The following is a 20,595-nucleotide window of genomic DNA, read 5'->3' as shown; positions in this document are numbered from 1 at the left end:
GACCCCATATCAAAGCAGGGAGTGGAACTGCACATAGTTTGCCCACAGTACTTTTTTTTTTTTTTTGCTTGTAGTTGACTTTAATATTCTTAGATCATGGCATATAGATGAGAGCGTCTTAGACAAGTTGTTTGTATGGGTGTCCCACTTTAAATCGCGGTGAACCTACAGACTAAAAATTTCGTGACACATTTTCTGGGGGACCATCTTTTTATTGTGCTCATCATCATCATAATTTATTGTGCATAACAGTCCATAAAGTCACATGACAGAAGAAATATTGCAAACCAGAATAACACACTATACGACGATCTATAACAGACTCAGTGCCGCAGGAAGGAGCATTGTCCTGATCACAGTTGAAGGTATATCCGGCAGATGTTGTTCCACTTTCTTCTGTCCATTGTATCTTCCAGGGATGCTGTTGGTTCCACCTTCTGCAACGTCCTCATCACCCTAGCTTTCCACCTAGTCCTTGGATGACCTCTTGCATGTCTTCTAATCAGCTGGGAACTGAACACCCAGTTGAGGATAGATCCTCTATCTCTTAAGACATGTCCCAGCCACTGGAGTCGTCGTCCTCTGATGGTCCTACCAACATCAGCTTTCCCAATCATATCCATCTCCCTGTCATTACCAATTTCACATTGTACCTTTTCCGATGCAATGTTGAATAGCACTGGGAACAAAGGATCTCCTTGTCTCAAACTGTGTTGAATAGTGAAAGGCTCTGACATTTTGTTTCCAAACGATACTTGGCAGCTTGTATCTGTATAACTTGCTTCAATCACTTGGATGTATTTTCTTGTGATGCCCATCTCCTGCATTATCCTCCATAATACCGTCCAATTAATGCTGTCATAGGCCTGTCGGAAATCTATAAATATGAGGCGTAAAGATGTGATCTATAGTTGAGCATCCTACCATGAAACCACATTGATATGGTCCTATGATCTCTTGTAGAGCTGGTTTCAGGTGACTAAGTAATAGGGAGGCTGACTTTATAACCTATCTCAAGTAGCTAGATTCCTCGATAATTGTCCACTTTTGTGGCATCTCCTTTTTCAAAAATTGGACATACAGTTGCTCTCTTCCATTCAACCAGGATCTCCTCTGATGACCATATTTTGACAGTAAGCTATCTTAGCGTCTCCAATAAAACTTACCCTCCGTTTCTAACCAGTTCTGCACTAATACCACTAACACCTGGCGCTTTATTGTTTTTGAGTGACTCTACAGGTGTTCTTATCTCATCCATTGAACGTTCAGGTACTTCCTCTTCCTCTGTATTTAACTCACATTCTTATTCTATACTTCCATCTGAAGTTTCTACAGGGTGTTTCAAAAATGACCGGTATATTTGAAATGGCAATAAAAGCTAAACGAGCAGCGATAGAAAAACACCGTTTGTTGCAATATGCTTGGGACAACAGTACATTTTCAGGCAGACAAACTTTCGAAATTACAGTAGTTACAATTTTCAACAACAGATGGCGCTGCTTTCTGGGGAACTCTATAGTACGATATTTTCCACATATCCACCATGCATAGCAATAATATGGCGTAGTCTCTGAATGAAATTACCCGAAACCTTTGACAACGTGTCTGGCGGAATGGCTTCACATGCAGATGAGATGTACTGCTTCAGCTGTTCAATTGTTTCTGGATTCTGGCGGTACACCTGGTCTTTCAAGTGTCCCCACAGAAAGAAGTCACAGGGGTTCATGTCTGGCGAATAGGGAGGCCAATCCACGCCGCCTCCTGTATGTTTTGGATAGCCCAAAGCAATCACACGATCATCGAAATATTCATTCAGGAAATTAAAGACGTCGGCCGTGCGGTGTGGCCGGGCACCATCTTGCATAAACCACGATGTGTTTGCAGTGTCGTCTAAGGCAGTTTGTACCGCCACAAATTCACGAAGAATGTCCAGATAGCGTGATGCAGTAATCGTTTCGGATCTGAAAAATGGGCCAATGATTCCTTTGGAAGAAATGGCGGCCCAGACCAGTACTTTTTGAGGATGCAGGGACGATGGGACTGCAACATGGGGCTTTTCGGTTCCCCATATGCGCCAGTTCTGTTTATTGACGAAGCCGTCCAGGTAAAAATAAGCTTCGTCAGTAAACCAAATGCTGCCCACATGCATATCGCCGGCATCAATCCTGTGCACTATACCGTTAGCGAATGTCTCTCGTGCAGCAATGGTAGCGGCGCTGAGGGGTTGCCGCATTTGAATTTTGTATGGATAGAGGTGTAAACTCTGGTGCATGAGACGATACGTGGACGTTGGCGTCATTTGGACCGCAGCTGCAACACGGCGAACGGAAACCCGAGGCCGCTGTCGGATCACCTGCTGCACTAGCTGCGCATTGCCCTCTGTGGTTGCCGTACGCGGTCGCCCTACCTTTCCAGCACGTTCATCCGTCACGTTCCCAGTCCATTGAAATTTTTCAAACAGATCCTTTATTGTATCGCTTTTCGTTCCTTTGGTTACATTAAACCTCCGTTGAAAACTTCGTCTTGTTGCAACAACACTGTGTTCTAGGCGGTGGAATTCCAACACCAGAAAAATCCTCTGTTCTAAGGAATAAACCATGTTGTCTACAGCACACTTGCACATTGTGAACAGCACACGCTTACAGCAGAAAGACGACGTACAGAATGGCACAACCACAGACTGCGTTGTCTTCTATATCTTTCACATCACTTGCAGCGCCATCTGTTGTTGAAAATTGTAACTACTGTAATTTCGAAAGTTTGTCCGCCTGAAAATGTACTGTTGTCCCAAGCATATTGCAACAAACGGTGTATTTCTATCGCTGCTCGTTTAGTTTTTATTGCCGTTTCAAATATACCGGTCATTTTTGAAACACCCTGTACATACAGTAATTTTTCTGAAATGTTTTCCAAAATGATCTGCTTGCTCCATAGGAGGTATGACATTCCCTTCTTCATCTGTTAGAATTAAAGTTTGCTGTTTATAATTGCCTCGAGCAAAACTTGCCAACTTGAAAAAGGAGTGTGGTGTTTTCTTTGAGGCCTCAACTGCCACCAATAGTTTCTTCCCATATTCTCTTTTCTTTCTTCTAATGAGCCTGCCTGTCAGTCATCTCACTTCTGAGTATGTTGCTTGTGTATCTTCTGATGGGTGATTTAACTACTCTAATCTCTTCTCCAGCTTATCTTTAACAGCCAATTGGCATTCATCATCAAACCATGGTTTGCTTTGGGTTTAGGTTGTCATCCCAGTTCTTCCTTTGCACTCCTGATAACCACTTCCTTCAATTGTTTCCATATTCTTTCTACATTATCCAGGGCCTCTGTTGTCAAAAGCGAGCCAGTGACTCTATCTTGGTATCGCTGTCTTACTTGCTCATTTGAAAGTTTGTCTTTATCATGACAAACTATTCCCTCTCTTTTTCTTTGCAATTTTGTGGATAATTTTAGACAGATCTTCAAAACTACTAACAAGTGGACTGAATTCATATCAGCACCACAGTACGTTTGTACTTGCTCGATGCATCCACAACGCCTTCCATCCACCAATGCATGATCAATCTGCTTCTTCGTCTTACCATTTGGTGATATCCATGTGGCTTTATGTATAACTTTCCATGGGAAGTAGGTGCTACAAATGATCGGTCTTCTAAGGTCATCAAAATTTATCAACCTAACATCATTATCATTGGTCACTTCATGTAGGCTATTAGCCCCAATTGTGGAACAATATTCATTTTCTTTTCCAATTTGTGCACTGAGATCACCCAGGACTAAACGGATCAAATGTCGTGGTAGTCTGTCAATAGCGTCCTCCAAATCAACATAAAAGTTGTTCTTTATCTCATCATCTGTGTCCTCCGATAGTGCATGACAGTTAACAAAGAAAATCTTCAGAATAATCACACAAATGTGATCATTTACTAACCACTGAGAACACCTTTTTGTGAACAGCAAATCCCTCTCCAGAGGCCCAATCTGGCTGTTGCTCATTGCTGTTGGATATGTGTAGTGCTCTCCAACCTTCATGATTCCTTGGAGGATTCTTGTTTCTTGTATAGCTGCTAAGAGGCACTTATAGTTGCCTAGTTGCCTAGTTGCTTCATTCCTCCTGTCATGAATGATCTAATATTTTAAGTTCCCATTCGCAAATCAAGCATTCCATTAATCATTCCATTGTCATCAACATTTTGATCAATCTGGTAGAGGCCGTTGGCATGGAAGAGGGGGACTCCTTACCCCAGGAGTCACTCGGTCACCAGAGCCTCATCAGTTTACAGCACGGTGCATCATATGCTGGTGAGGATGGCATTTGGATGAGAATTTATCACCCCTTACACCCCCTTTTTGTTGTACTTCAATAGAAATTTGATTAGATGGAGGAAATAAATGAAAGTTGACACAGACAGTTTTTTTCAGTATTTACAATGAGTTTGTTTTTGGTGAGCAACTTAGAAATTATTGTCATAGAACTGTCTGCAGTTGACTGCAGTTTTCGGGGCTAGATCCAATAAGCAATATGCTGGAGTCATTGGCAAATAGGTTATTTTTTGGGGGAACTCAAATATTCAACAGTTATCCACATAAATCAAGAAGAGTAGTGTACACTTGATTGAGTCCTGTAGTATTCCATATTTTGTCTATATGAATAGCAAATTAGAGAAAATTAAGCTACCTTACTTACAGAGTTAACTGTATGATTTAAATGGAATGACAGTGTTACAGATTGCAATAAATGTTTACTAGAGGAGATTTCAAAAGAATCTATACTGCCATTACTAGTGACCACAATTGTCTTCCTTTACAACAGTCAAACAATCCAGTAGACCTTCAAAATGCTTTATGAATATAGTAAAATATCAGGAAAGACACAGAATATAATTATTATAATTTATTTGTTATGAAATTCTATTTATATAGCACATGCTTCTTTATAACGTTTTGGGAAAATTTTATTACTGTCGATATTTTTAAGTTTAGGGCAAATGCTGAGAGTTATGGAAACTTTTTGCTTGTTCATATCTCTCTACAGCAGTTATATTCTGCTGCAAATGCATCAATTCTTCAGATTATTATTAACAAACAGAAACAGCTAGAGAATGACAGGAAACGTAAAAATGGGAAAATTAAAAATACTTCTACCAATGCTTCACAGTTTTCATAAATTGTCAACTGAATTAGACAAATTTGATTTATCGACGACGGAAAAAAGTAGTTCATTATTCTTGCTTTCACTCCTCAAATAATCTGATGCAATAAGTATATCAGACAGTGTGCTCTGACGAATTTAGAGCTGACAGGACGAAGCTCTACTCAGATGTGCAGAAACCATTTTATTTTTGCAAAATCTGCCCTGAAAAGTGTGTTTCTCTGTTATCTGGAAGTGTTGCTGCTACCAGTGCGAATAAACGCCATGGACTGTGTAATCGGACCTGTTAACAGAAGCAATAAGACCCACACCAGAGTGCGATTCTGCACCAAATACACGCACTCATTCTAGCATCAAATTTATTTTTCTGACAGCAGACATCAGATTAAGTCTATTATAGTGGCTCAAAATATATACAAACACTTTTGACGTAATTGATGATGATATTCAATTTCTTATCTCAATAGTGGTCAATAAATCATTGACAGAAAATAGAAAGATGCAGAAACACATAAAAGTTTCTAATTTTCAGAGAAATGAACGAAAAAAGAGATGTGGACTCAATCAAGGGTCAGTTCTTGGGCCCACTTTCTTAATTCCCTGTGCTAATGTACTACGTCGTATGTGCATATTATGTTCCAAAGCACGAATTACGGGATTAATAAAAAATATAAATACATTGGCATGAAGTAATCTTAACCTGGACACTGTTTAATGTGGCAATATATAGGATCGCTGTCAATTCTTTTAATGATTTAAGTAATGTTGTTGAGTTAGATACTGAACTTGCATCAAGAGGACTGAGGGATTAAATTTGTGTCCATCTACCGAGATTTAGGATTTCCATACTGTCCCTAAATCATGTATGGCACACAGCCCCTCCAGTTCCTGTTAAAAGTAGATGTCAGATTTTCTTCCTAGTCATTCCGTAATCTGCCCTTAACTCTTTGTCGACGAAACTTGAAAAGCTTAATATATCTTTTAGCATCGTTAACCATCACACGAACAACACACAGTTATCTTGAAATTGTGGGTACTGACTTCCAAAGTGGAGTCAAGAAAACAGACTTTGTACTTACCTATATCTCGCACAATGTTAATGACTGGAAAGCTGGGGAGTACATGGCTTTAATGGAGGTATGTTTACAACTGTTCTTCCCACTTTAATGGAAAACAGTTTCTTAAAATTTAAAGCACTACTGAAATATAAACGACCCGAGATGTTGAGCTAGACGGACCGTTATTCTCGTAAATATGATCATCTCAAAAGAAAATCGTCAGTCGAAACCCTGAATCCCAAAAAAATCAAAATAAAAAATTTTAACATAAATATGAGAATTTAACAGCACATTTTCATGTTTCTGCATAGTTATAATCGAAAAATTTCTTGATTTAATAAAGCAGAGTGTGCAAAGAGCTTCACATGAGAGAAATATCTGCTTGTCTCAGAACATGGAGAAATTATCTCTGATCAAGGCAGTAAAAGTGTATTGGCGCGATAGTTACTAGTTGGAGCTTTCCAGGCGATTGTGGAAATCTAACTTCTTTACTGTAACCTTATCGAAGGTTTTCGCGTCGGATAATTTTTTTTTGTTCATTATTGAACATATATTTCTCATTGCTTGGAGTGATACCACTTTAAACAAGTGGCAGTGACAAGAGCTTGTCGATGACAAAACATACAAAATATCTTCTGCTACCGGCATAAGATCGTGGACGCTTGTAGCATTCGACAAGTTTACCTATGAACCTGTAGCGCTTCGTGTGATAACAGGAGCAGCGTTTTCAGTGGAAGTGTGTTGTAGCAAATAAAAAAAAAGCTTAACTTGCACATTTTATAGAACGAACACGGGGCTTATCCGTATGTGCTCGTAGAGCATACAAAGAGAGCTGCCAAAGTTTTTTGTTTGCTTAGTACGAAATCGTACATGTGAATTAATAGTGAAAAGGAACTCTGAAAACGGTAATTCGTACTTCGACGACGGTTGCGAATAGCGGATAAGCCAGTCGCACCTTTTTTCTGTCACTTTGTGTATATATACACGCACAAAAGAGTACGTAAGAAACGTTCTGCTGACAAAGTACTCGGTGTTCGCTAGTTCGAAAGGTGCTGCATTTATCGTAAATATTTGAACGTTTTAATATTAAAAGGGGAAACCAAAGAGTTACAGATTTACGACAATGTTTGTCTGGAACGCGCCTGGTGTTGTGCATCAGTGAACGGCTCCTAAATCGCCGCCGGCGAAATGGGAAACTGTAGAAGAATGTAATTACAAAGACCGAAATGAAGCTGACGTGAGGAGGTGTCGTGCGTTTTCCAAGTGATAGTAAGTATAATATTTGAAGTTTACCATGATCATAATTTACACCGTTCGTGCATGTGATCTTATGTTTGTTTAAATCAAAAATCTTTCTGCATGCGTAAAACGTAGAGAATTTGTCCCCTATTGTTTGGCGTTAATAGCGCGACGAAAGGTAGTGTTAATTACGAACACAGTAATCAATAGTACCTTAATAGGCTGTAAATGTTGTAGGGTTACGCACTAGGCGAAAAAGTGAATCGGTCACACACGGGTTATGCCACACCGGCTTAAGTTTGCTGTTGGGATTACTAACCTATTGAGAACAGGGGTTATGGAGTATTTCTTCCAGGTTTGCAATACAAATTGAGGTGATTCATAGATTGTGGCAAGTGCAGTAGGCTCTAATCCTCGCCTGCCCAATCGTAGATTCTTCTTTCAGTTACAGTATTCAGCGCATTTTTTAAGTGGCTTGCCAAGAGTGATTTAAAAAAATTGTATGACTTACATGTCTAAGTGAAATGTCATCTGCAGTTTTTGGATCCTAAGTGTTGGATATGTTTGACAGTGAGGGCGAATATGCTGGCCATCGTCTTTGTACTGCAATATTTTAAACAGCTAAAAGAAATTATGTTTAAGCCCACTGTATTCGTTGTAAGTCGGTACACATGAATTAGTGCAAAGTCTGAATTGTTGTTTTTTTAAGAACCATTGTTCTCGATTTAAATAACACATACATAAATTATAGAAATAGTTTAAAGATGGATACACTTCTCAGTAATAATAGAACCAGAACCAAATTTAGCATTTGAAAACATTACAAAAATAGCTGAACCTATGCAAGTGATTTGCGTTGCCTGTTGCTTTTTATCAGCTGTATCTAAAAACAAAAGCCTTTGAAGTATTTAGTTTTTACATATTCCTGCATCTAGAGTGCATATGATGTCTTCAGTTATATTGGTGCTGATTTTATGTTAAGCATTAGGTGTTTGTTTTGTGAACCGTAAAATTCCTGAGGATGTCAACATTGACTCTGTATACCGTTCCCCACAGTTAGTCCGTACTGTTGGAATGTGATTGTGCTTCAAAAGCATTGGTTTATGTGAATGCCATTTTGTCAGGTAGGCATAAAATTTTGTGCCTGGTCAGCTGTGTGTAGCTCTATTTAGTTTGTTTCAAGTTTTATTTGCAAATACATGAATAACGAATATAACGTCTTGTTTTCTTGAAGGAAAAATTTGTTATATTGCTTAGAAATGACATGTTCTAGAAATGAACAGTATGATGTGAAACATGTCATTTGTATAACACTTGGACACTTACAGCAATCAGTATTTATGGCTACATGCTGGCAGTTCGCAAATGTGAGAGTTGACTCGCTTTGTGTACCCATCCAGTGACATTCTATTGGAGACAATCGTGAATAGAAAAAGAACTGCAGTTCAAGCCGTCTGCACTCTCTTAAGTCATTTTATTTTCATGTTCATAGTAGCAAAGAATTTTATTGATGAATAGCTCACTCCATTCTGACCTATATTCACTAAAAAGTAATGTGGACAATTCTTTTATTCCTCTGTTTTATTTTTGAATAACACTGCTTGTTGCAAGTTGGAAGGGATTTCTGAGAAAAAGTTAATTAGAAAATAAAGGTACTGTAAGGCTGTTGTTAGTATTCAAAACTGTAAATATTTTGAAGAAATGTGATTGTCAATGTAGAGGTAGGCATTGATTGTGGAATTGTTGAAAAGATTCTTTGTTCCAATCCTTGAATGGAAATTAAAACTGTCATGTGTTGTTTTCAGCCATTGATCCACGCCAGAATTCTGTACTCATAAATGTTCGCATACATAGATTTAATTGCCTAATGTACATTTTTTGCTACCATATTGGAGCACAAAAATCTGTCTTAATCCAGTCAATGATACTTGTAATATGGAGTCCAAGACAAGATAAAGAAATTTACGTAAAGGAGAGGCAGCAGAAGTGAAAAGTTCGCAGGTTAAAAGAAATAGTTTGCCACATTTTAATAGCCACAGTCATCTCACCTGAGCGATGTTTCTTGGAAATGTTAGCCATTAAAACAGCAATTGATTAGCCTTGTAAATATAAAAGGTCTGATGTAAGCTGAAATCTGGTTAATGAAATAAATTAATACTGAAGAACTTAAACAGTCTGTGCTTTTTCATTTATAACCTGAATGTAATTGTTTCAGAAGTTGCATTATTTTTAAGTGTTCGGCTATATTTATACCCAAACATTTTTCCTAAAACTTTATGAAACATAAGGACTACATGTGACATAAGGACTACATGTGATGTCAGTGCAATGCTCTTCTTGGCGAAGGTATCCAGGCGCACACCTTATAGCCCACATTGTTGTTTCAGCCTGCCCTGCTCCCCCCTCCTCCACCTCTCCCTCCTCCTCCCCCACTCCCTGTTCCACCATTTGCATACATTGGTAGTGAGATTGCTTTCTACATATATATTCCGGAAACAGCTGTGAAGTGTGTAACAAATGGAACTTACCGTTATACCATATACGGAGTATGGGAGACTGACTGCTTAATACTTCTGTTCTTACAGTAGTCAGTCTTATTTTCAAGATCTCTGTAAGAGACTTGGAGAAAGCTTTTGACAATGTTGACTGGAATACTCTTTCAAATTCTGAAGGTGGCAGGGAGTGAAAGGCTATTTACAATTTGTACAGAACTCAGATGGCAGTTAAAAGAGTCGAGGGGGCATGAAAGGGAAGCAGTGGCTGGGAAGGGAGTGAGACAGGGTTGTAGCCTCTCCCTGCTGTTATTCAGACTGTATATTGAGCAAGCAGTGAAGGAAACAAAAGGAAAAATTCGGAGTAGGTATTAAAATCCATGGAGAAGAAATAAAAACTTTGAGGTTCGCTGATGACATTGTAATTGTCAGACAGCAAAGGATTTTGAATAGCAGTTGAAAGGAATGGATAGTGTCTTGAAAGGAGGATATAAGATGAACATCAACAAAAGCAAAACGAGGATAATGGAATGTAGTAGAATTACGTCAGGTGATGCTGAGGGAATTAGATTAGGAAATGAGACACTTAAAATAGTAAAGGAGTTTTGCTATTTGGGGAGCAAAATAACTGATGATGGTCGAAGTAGAGAGGATATAAAATGTAGACTGGCAGTGGCGAGGAAAGCGTTTCTGAAGAAGAGAAATTTGTTAACATCGAGTATAGATTTAAATGTCAGGAAGTCTTTTCTGAATGTATTTGTAAGGAGTAGAGTCTTGTATGGAAGTGAAACGTGGACGATAAATAGTTTAGAGAAGAAGAGAATAGAAGCTTTCGAAATGTGGTGCTACAGAAGAATGCTGAAGATTAGATGGGTAGATCTCATAACTAATGAGGAGGTATTGAATAGAATTGAGGAGAAGAGGAGCTTGTGGCACAACTTGACTAGAAGAAGGGATCGGTTGGTAGGACATGTTCTGAGACATCGAGGGATCACCAATTTAGTATTGGAGGGCAGCGTGGAGGGTAAAAATCGTAGAGGGAGGCCAAGAGATGAATGCACTAAGCAGATTCAGGAGGATGTAGGCTGTAGTAGGTACTGGGAGATGAAGCAGTTTGCACAGGATAGAGTAGCATGGAGAGCTGCATCAAACCAGTCTCAGGACTGAAGACCACAACAACAAGAGAGACATGTAATAGTTGTAGTATATTCCTAGGTTCCTCAGTTAATACAGGTTTTTTTGTGAGTTTGTAAGAAATATGTTACTGGATAGCTGGCATCCTATCTTCAAGCATTTGTCACTTCATGTTTTTCATCATCTCGATGAGCTGTCCCTTGGCTGAAACAAACCTGTGATAATTGGTACCACCCTTTTCCTGCATATGTTAAATATCTTCTGTAAGTATTTGTTATGGATCCCGTACATGGTTTGCACAATTGTTTTCTAAGTCATTGCCCTTATAGACCTAGACTCATAGCATTTCCCCAGTATCCTACCAATAAGCCTAAGACTGCTACCTGTTTTTCCTATAATCAAGTCTGTGTTATCATTCCTTTGGTGGTAGCACTAAAAATCATCACTCAGGTTTTACATATCCTTTCTCCCCAAGGTGCTAGTATGTACACACATCAGAGAGACTTTTAGAGGAGGTAAGAGAAGCACTGCTGAATAGAACCAATGAGACCTACCTGGATAGCTGTGCCAGTAAGAGCATTGCCTGCAAATGAGACATTTGGTTTAGCAATGAAGTTGCAAAGTGAAATATTCTTTTTGTTATTTTCAACTGTATGCTGTTTACCATGTATAGGGCTGATACGTTGACTAGTACCACTCAATTCTTTCAGTATGAAACAGGATATTCACTGTGATATTATAGAACTGCGGGATCTAAGGATAAAGTATTTTGTGCAGTATATAGGGCTTACGTGCTAACAGAACTTTCATGCTGCTTATTAAAATTTGGTTTCCCAGTGACGTATGAGTACCGGTATTAATTCTTATATCATAAAATTGGTAAGGAATTACATTATTTTTAATGAATGGTGTAAGTTGATTTGGTGACATAATTGTTCTGGGTTTCATAAGTGCATGTCTTCCGCTAAATTACAGGTTAAACTGTTGGTAATGATGATGATTTGTTGGTTAAATTCACAATATTGCGCATGTGATAACTTATGTGTACTGCCACACACGTAGCACATGGGTGGAAGGAACTATTTGTTATTTGCTCGTGGACATTTCAATTTCCCCTCTGTTTTGACTATAGGCAATACAGACAGTATGCAATATTTAAGTTCCTTTATCAAGCTATGTTCCAATATTGTAGTAGCCTAGTGAAAAACATTGCAATCTGTAAAGTACCAAAATAGATGTGATGATAATACAAACATTAGTCATCACTCTTTTGGTAAATTATAGCTACTTTGGTAGCTCCTCACACACTCCTTCCATTATTCCCAGTTCCCACCAAGCTGAAAAACACTCAGACACATTGAATAAATGTGGCATGGAACAAAGGCATCATAGACAAGATTCATAGTGAAATACTAAAATATACAGATATATATTATTGTGGTAGGCAGTTTTTTCCTTAGTGTAGTGCTAGGTGGCATTGTAACTAGTGAAATCTAGTTCTACATAATTTCTTTGTTTGGGGACTTATTTTATTCAAGGGTGAAATATTTCATTCATTCATTCTATGTCCATTCAGTAGGTACACAAAGGAACTACTTGGTCTATTCGGGAGGACGACGGTTCAAACCCGCGTCCGGCCATCCTGATGTAGGTTTTCCGTGATTTCCCTTAATCGCTCCAGGCAAATGCCGGGATGGTTCCTTTGAAAGGGCATGGCCGACTTCCTTCCCTAATCCGATGAGACCGATGACCTCGCTGTCTGGTCTCCTTCCCCAAACAACCCAACCCAAACCCAACTACTTGGTCTAAGATACAAGTGTGTTTAGTAGTTTTCTGCTACCTTCTTGGTGCATGTTTCAAAGTTTTGTTTCCCACTTGCTTGTCATCATTCAGTTGTTTGCACAATATATTAACCACCAACATTGATAAATTGGATGATTGTTAATATGATGACACACAACATTGATCTGTCGGTGATCAATATATGGAGTGAATCAACATGATTTAAATGAAAGTATAATGATCTAGGACTACATTTATAAATCCAAATAAATTCTTAAGCAATAAATGTTCAGTTAAAGACAGTTTCCTTTCAAATAGTTTAGGATCCAAAATTCTTAGTAAAATGTTCATTGATACATGTAAAATTCTGAAAAATAGGGGCAAATTATGAGAAATAATGGGAATTAGAAACAGTGTTTGGTGACAAAAATGGCAAGACCGAAATGGTGCCCAAGAAAGATTATGCTGTAAACCACAAATAAGAAAGAGATTCCCTACTTAATGCAGGTGAATATAAATGGCCTGAGTACTGACTTTCTAAACGAAAGTCATGAAGTTGATGAATTAAAAATTGTGTTTAAAGTGTAAATATCAAAGTTATTTGCCCCCAATGAACACTGGCTAATGTTTGACAAGATTAAAATTCTTAATAAAATCGAAAATTTCGTAGTAGCCAATGTCTTTTGTAGACATGAAAAATCACATGGAGGCTCTTGCATACTTACTCATTCTGGTATAAAATATCAAATAAGAAATGACTTTTATTATTTAAATGAAGAGTGTATATTTAAAAGCTGCTGTGTAGAGTTAAGGGACCTAAATGTCGTAATAGTTTCTATGTACAGAATACGAGAAGCAGCTACAATTGAAGATTTTTTGGTCAAATTTAAATGCCTGCTTTGAAATCTCTAAGAAAAATGGGAAAAAAGGGTTATCCAATAGTGACTTCAGTATTAATATCAGTTGGCAGCAGTTGTCAAAATTCAGTGACTTAATAAAAAAAAACTTTGGCTTCAAAGTAAACTTCATGCTACCCACTAGAGTAAATGCACCGTCAGTAACTTGTATAGATAATATTTTAACAAATTATGTGTTTGAATATGTTCATAAATTTTGTCTAGCTTCAGGAATCTGAGCACCCCCGATTATTCACTGAACTACCAAAAATTAATAAATTCTTCATAAATGTGGCGAAGTCAGATGTTGACATAGCAGAATATCCAGTAAAGTACACCCATTTGGACTCCAGAAAGCTGAGTATCTCACAGATTTTAAGATTCACAATAAAGGACGTGGAAAAGTAATATCATTAAAAAAAACAAAAGCTCCAGTGGGTGGGATGGGATAACCACTAAAGTGGTTAAACAGTATATGACATAATAGCACCTCCACTAACTAAAATGATCAACCGATCTTCTGAAATAGAATGCTTTCCTGATGCGCTCAAGTGTACCGAGGACAGATCTTTGTTCAAGAAAGGGTTGAGAGAAGACATAGGAGACGATGATCCTATTTCTATTCTTCCAGTCCTGCTGAAATTGTTAAAGTACCTGGGAGCTAGATTAAATATTTTATTGTTAACACGACATAAGTAACCAATTTGGATTCCAACCAGGAAAAAAACACTCCAGATGCAGTGAATAACTTCATTGAAAATATATGCATATAACTAGACCAGGAGAACAAAGTTGCAGATATATTACGTGATCTTATTATAGCATTTGACTCCACAAACCATGTCTTTCTTATCTACAAATTAGATAAATATGGGATGAAGGGCAATGCTTCGAAGTGGCTCACATCGTACTTGCACAACAGAAAGCAAAGAAGAATGTTAAGGAAATGTAACACATCCATGAAAGAAATGGCTTATAAGGTGTTTGTATGCCTGATTCTTGACCATTCTTCGTACAGAGAAGACTCAACGAAGAGCAGTGTGTTTCGTTACAGGATCGTTTAGCTGGTGAGAGAGTGTTACGGAGGTGCTAAACAAACTCCACTGGCAGACGTTAAGAGAGACATTGTGCATCACAGAGAGATTTACTACTAAACTTTCGGGACAGCACTTTCCAGGACTAGTCAGACATTACGCCCTCCACATACATCTCACGTATTGACCACGAGGAGAAAGTTCGGGAAATTAGAGACAATACAGAGGCTTATTGACAATCATTCAGGGTTGGAGGGATCGGATAGTGGTGCCGAAATACCCTCCACCCCACACCATTAGGTAGCTTGCACAGTATGATACAGATGTAGTTAGAAGTAACTATCACTTCAAATGCAGTGAACTGTTACTCTAAATGGAGTACAGTAGCACAAGGTGTGCCACAAGGTTCCATGTTTGGGCCAATCCTCTTTCTATTCTATGTAATGAGTCACCCTAAATATAAATTCATGATGTGTGTTTGCAGATTATATTTCTGTTTTAATTGAATATGACTATGCAGAAAAAATTCTGAGTTCCATTGTGAGCACAGTGGCTACCCTAGGAAACTGGTTCCACTTAAATGGGTTGAAACTCAATTTTGTGAAAACATGTATGGTGCATTTCAAAACCAAACTGTTGAAATGTGTGGAGCTTAAAGTACAACATATCAACTTATGAAAGAAGTTGACATGATCAAAATCCTGTGACTGGAATACACATATTGACTGTCAAATAAACTGAGCAGTTTTGCATTTGCAGTGCAAATACTAGCAAATTCTACTGACATGGGCACACAAAAAAAATTGTCTTTAGATATGGTATAATTTTCTGCGGAAGTTCAAAAATGGATCTCAAATACTGGAACTGCACAAGAAAATTATTTGATTCATGTGTACTCCACAGCAAACAATCTTTTCACCCATTATTTAAGAACCTGCAAATTATAACTGTTCCCTCTGTGTAAATTTATGAAATTATAATCTTTCTAAATGGCAAACAAAACTATTTGACAAGAATCATATTAACCGTACAGACAACACGAGGAATAAAAATAATTTTGTTACCCCAACACCAATTATGTGCACAGACTCCACAATACATGGGGATGACATTATATATGGTAACAAATTATTGGGCAAAACATGTTTAATATAAAGCCAGAGATTCTAAAAACAAGACTATAGTGGATTCTGCAGGAGATGCTACTATTCAGTAAAAGAATTCATAGAGGGTGAAATGATGATTTGAGCAAGGGGTAATTGTTAGATTCCTTTTGTGTGTGTGTGTGTGTGTGTGTGCGTGCGTGCGTGCGTGCGTGCGTGCGTGTGTTAACATCAGCTGTTTAATGTTTATGGTAAAAACTATTGAGACTTCCTACTAATATGCCTATGGCATTGGCTGTTTCATACACCCCATATCAAAAATTTTACAGTATTTCATATTGTGTGCCTGATACTGTATTCTTTGATAGCAGACTATACTTTTTATGGGGAATATTAAGGAAAAGTATTGAAATGTTTTAATTCAGTTGATCGTTTACTAACTGTTGAAAATGGAGTAGGTTGCTTATGAGCTTCCATGGGCTTAAGATGAATTTCCATTGATAATCTGAAACAAAGAATTTAGTAGTGCCACACTGTTCAGTAATATTGATTAGAATCCAACTCATACAGCGAAACTATTTTCAGAATCAGTGCAAACAAAACTATTGTGCACATAAAATTGACAGTTCACTTCAGTTATTGTGCAACATACACCAATACAAAAAACACACAATTTCACTGTAGTAACGTAATTCTTGTGCCAGTGAGAGCACTTTCCTCCTTGGCCATGTACTGCATGAGCAACAAAACAGTGTTGTGGAAAAAGCCTTTAGTATCTTACATAGCATCTGAACATATGCAGTTGAGACTTTACCATAAAGTTAGTTAAATTTATATACTACTTGTCACTGAAAGACAGATCTGTGGTTCTGTTAGCAATTTGTTCTTCATGACATGCATGTGATTGTTTGATAAATTGTGATTAAATGTGACAGTGAATCACAAGAAATGATTAATCAGAGATTCATAAGTGCCTGTAATTTCACTAACACCTTCAGTTACTTTTTGCAGAGATATGACAGCAGACTGTTTCCTACATTGCTTTGCTTTTATTCTGAAAATTAAAAATCCTGTTTGCATAGCTAAAATGACATTTCTTAGAACTTTCAAGTGTTCCTCGTGTTGCTGTTACAGTTTTGACACACACTCCACTTTCTTCTTCGTGACATTGACGCATTTTGTGATCATTGCCGACTGGCTGTCACTAATGTGATTGAATTGCGTGTGTCTTTGTGGAATGGAGCTCTCAAATAATGTTGAATGTTCCTGTAGGCATACATTACATTTATAATCTGCTATTTGTGTACCATAACTTCCTTCCACAGACATAATTTGTGAGTTTTTATGTTCTCTAAATTTCTACTATAAAATCTTTGGGTACTAAGGCCAAGACATGGTGATAGTTTAGTAACAACTTTCGCTGCAAATCCATCAGTTAATTATGCATAGTTGAAAACAACTTAACACTGTGCTGCTGCTGCTTCAGTTTTCTTGTTTGGATATCCATTGCTGTAGGTGAACTGAATGAGTAAAAGTTCCTTTAGAGAGAACAGGCAGTTGCAGCTGACTGCAAAATGATTCTACAACTGCTAATGTACGTTTTGCATAAGGAACATGAAGATAAGAAGAGAGAAATTCAGGCTCATGCAGAGGTGTATTGATGGTTAATTTTCCTTTGCTCCATTTGCGAATGGAATGGGAAAAGGAATGGGTAGAAGAGGGACAGAGTACTGTCATGCATCATACGGTGGCTTGCGGAGGATTATGTTGAGGTAGAACCTCTTGCATTTCAGACTTAACTGTTTCCACAATCCACAAGAAGAAGGGAGAAGAAGAAGAAGAAGGTCTCTCTCCTACCTTAAAGGGCATCAGTCCATTGAGTGACACTAGTCCCACCTATAGTTCTTTGATTAATAAGAGGAACAAATTTTTATTAGTCTGTATTGGGTGTAAGCTGTGCCTTGTGCACATGAGAATGGGGAAGAGTTAGCAGTGCACACTGGGACACTGTACCACGTGATACACCAGCCAGTAGATTCATTCGATGACATCTGTCTGTAGCATGTACTACATGTAGAACATTAATATTGATTTTTCATGTTAGTGTAGGAATGAGGAGGCTATTTGTCCATTACAGTGTGAATTACAGTGGGCACAAAGCAAACACAGGGAGTGTTGCATTAACAAGTGACAGATATATTTTTCTGACTATGAATTGGTATGGAGAGAGTCAGAAGCAGAAACATTGGCCACAGTTTGGTGTCTTACTATTTCCAACTGCCACAAAAGAGAGCCTTTCTATACTGTCACATGCAACTGGCAGCAGCGTGCACCGGCATATATTTGCCGTCTCTACACAAAACAAATAGCTCGTGCCTTGTTGTCCATGGCAGTTGACTCCGGTGGTGTTGGTTTATTGCTGTACACCCTTGACACTGTAACACATGAAAAGCCCAGTGCCTGTATGACCTTCGTTACTAGCATTTTTTATGGCTCACTGGTGTGACATCTCTGTATGATATATAGAACAAGTCGGTTTTATATTTAGGAAATTAAACTTTTTTTTTTATTTCATATGTCTCAGTTACATCAAGATCCATTTTTTGTTGCAGTGGTTACTGGTTTTGGGCTGACTCAAACCACACACCTCAAATTACAAAATACACATTGTACAATGTTTACATGCATGTCCATATTATGGGTAGTTATGTGCTTATAGACATACCTTGTTATTAACTGTAACTAGTTATACAATGTGGTACCAAAAGGCATGAATAGCTTCTGTACAAAGTCCGACTGTGGTCAAGAAGTACACTCACTGATATTAATCTATGTCTACTGTTGCACCTGACTGGATGTGACCAAATATTGTAGCCAACAGGCCACTTTGGTACGTGCTGCCTCCATACATATGTGCATGTGCATATGGCCACCTATTAGTTTTCTATGGTGCTGCTGCATCCATTGTCATTTATTGATAACATTTTGAAAAGTAGAAGGTATCAATTTTACATTACAGGAAATGTTAACAATTTTGTTTTAGAAAATAAAGGAGCATCCAACATAATTTATGGTTATTCCCTTCCAGAGTGAAAGGCGTTCGTTATATTACTAGCTTGTGTAGGTTGCGTGCATGCACAATTGTGTGATACACTTACTCGAATGTGTATGACCAGTTGTCTGCACACGTGGTGATGGCACATCTTATTTGTAAGAGGCTCTTCTGTGGTGTGGTTGTATATAATGGTGTATTACTGGAACTTTCTATATAAATTCCTTTACATACGATTTTACACATGTATGATTAATGTAGAAATAAGGTTTTGCCTTTGAATGCGGCCGTCGCGCCATAGGTGGTGATTGTGTCGGATGATGTTCAGTATGGTGCTTTGTAATGTTTATTTTATTGTGTAACTGCGTTTTTCACTGAAGGCCACACTAATAATGTAAGGTGAAAGAGATGTAACAGTTTTATGTCTTTTACCTTATTTTATTTCTAGCATTGACTTAAATGCCCAGTCTTTGGAAGCGGTAACATCCGTCAAGTATCTGGGTGTGACTATTCGAAATTATTACACAAGTAACGGGTAAGGCAAACTCTAGATAGCGGCTTATTGGTAGAATCCTGGAGCGATGCAGTCCTTCAATAAAGGAAATAGCTTACAATATGTCAGTTCATCCAATCTTAGAGTATTGTTTGTCTGTATGGGACCTGTACCAGTTGGGTCTGATTTGAGAGATTGAGAAGGTCCAATGAAGAGTGGCAAGATTTGTGACTGGTATATTTAGCCATCACAAGAGTGTTACAAATATTGTACAAAGTTTGAAGTGGGACATACTAAACGGAAGGGGGCTGCTCACTAAATTTCAAAATCTGATCTTCACCAAGAATGTAGAGCATATATTATTACCACAAACTTTCAAATCATGCAATGATCACCATTCCAAGATAAGGGAAGTTAGAGCTCGCACTGAGGGATTCAGTCAGTCATTTTTCCCTGCACAATCTGCGAGTGGAACATGGGGGGGGGGGAATATGACTTTGCGCGAATTGTGCCCTCCGCCACATACCGCTTCGTGGCTAGCGGAGTATATATGTAGATGTAGACTCTCAATGGAAATCAGTGTTAGTGTTCTATCTCGCAATAAAATTGGTGTGTTGTGTACAGGAGGGCACACTGTGTCATTACCTCCTGGCTTTGTGAGTTTAATTTGGATGCTGTGTTATTTTGTAAAACAAAATTGTTTACTTTTCCTGCAATATAAAATAGATACCTTTCTAATTTTTAAGAATGTTATCAATAAATGACAATGGGTGCGGCAGCACCGTAGAAAACTAAAAAAGGTGGTCATGCGCATACGTATGAGGGGTGACACCTGTCAAGGTGGCCTGTTACTACTGAAAGTAATACCTGTCAGTTTGGTTGTGTCAGTGAGATACGAGAGTAGACACACAGGCTAAAATCAATGTGAGTACATGTTGCCCACAGTTAGACTTTTTGCACGGTAGCTATTAGTGCCTTTTGGTACTATATGACTACTTACAGTTAATAACAAGTAATTTTTAAAACCATATAGGTACCTGTAATATGGGCAAGCATAAAATGTGTAAACATTATTGTAAGACATTTACTTTCTAATTTTAGATGTGTGTTTTGCGAATGGGCATTTCAGCCCGAAACAGGTAATCACTGCAGCAGAAATTGTA

General features: G+C 38.1%; 1 protein-coding gene across 5 annotated transcripts in view; it reads left to right on the top strand.

Annotated features, from left to right (window-relative positions):
* Window positions 1-6,620: 6,620 nt before the first annotated feature.
* The window catches only part of LOC126184545 (uncharacterized), a 414,668-nt gene continuing 400,693 nt past the window's right edge, over window positions 6,621-20,595 (top strand). For all 5 annotated transcript variants that reach the window (XM_049926963.1, XM_049926962.1, XM_049926961.1 and 2 more), the window contains exon 1: window positions 6,621-7,476. The gene's annotated coding sequence lies outside the window, so the exon portion shown is untranslated. The remainder of the gene's footprint in view (window positions 7,477-20,595) is intronic.

The sequence above is a fragment of the Schistocerca cancellata genome, chromosome 4, assembly GCF_023864275.1.
Source record: "Schistocerca cancellata isolate TAMUIC-IGC-003103 chromosome 4, iqSchCanc2.1, whole genome shotgun sequence".
Lineage (NCBI taxonomy): Eukaryota > Metazoa > Arthropoda > Insecta > Orthoptera > Acrididae > Schistocerca > Schistocerca cancellata.
Note: the sequence above shows the minus strand (reverse complement) of the source record. Positions and strands in the feature narration are given on the sequence as shown.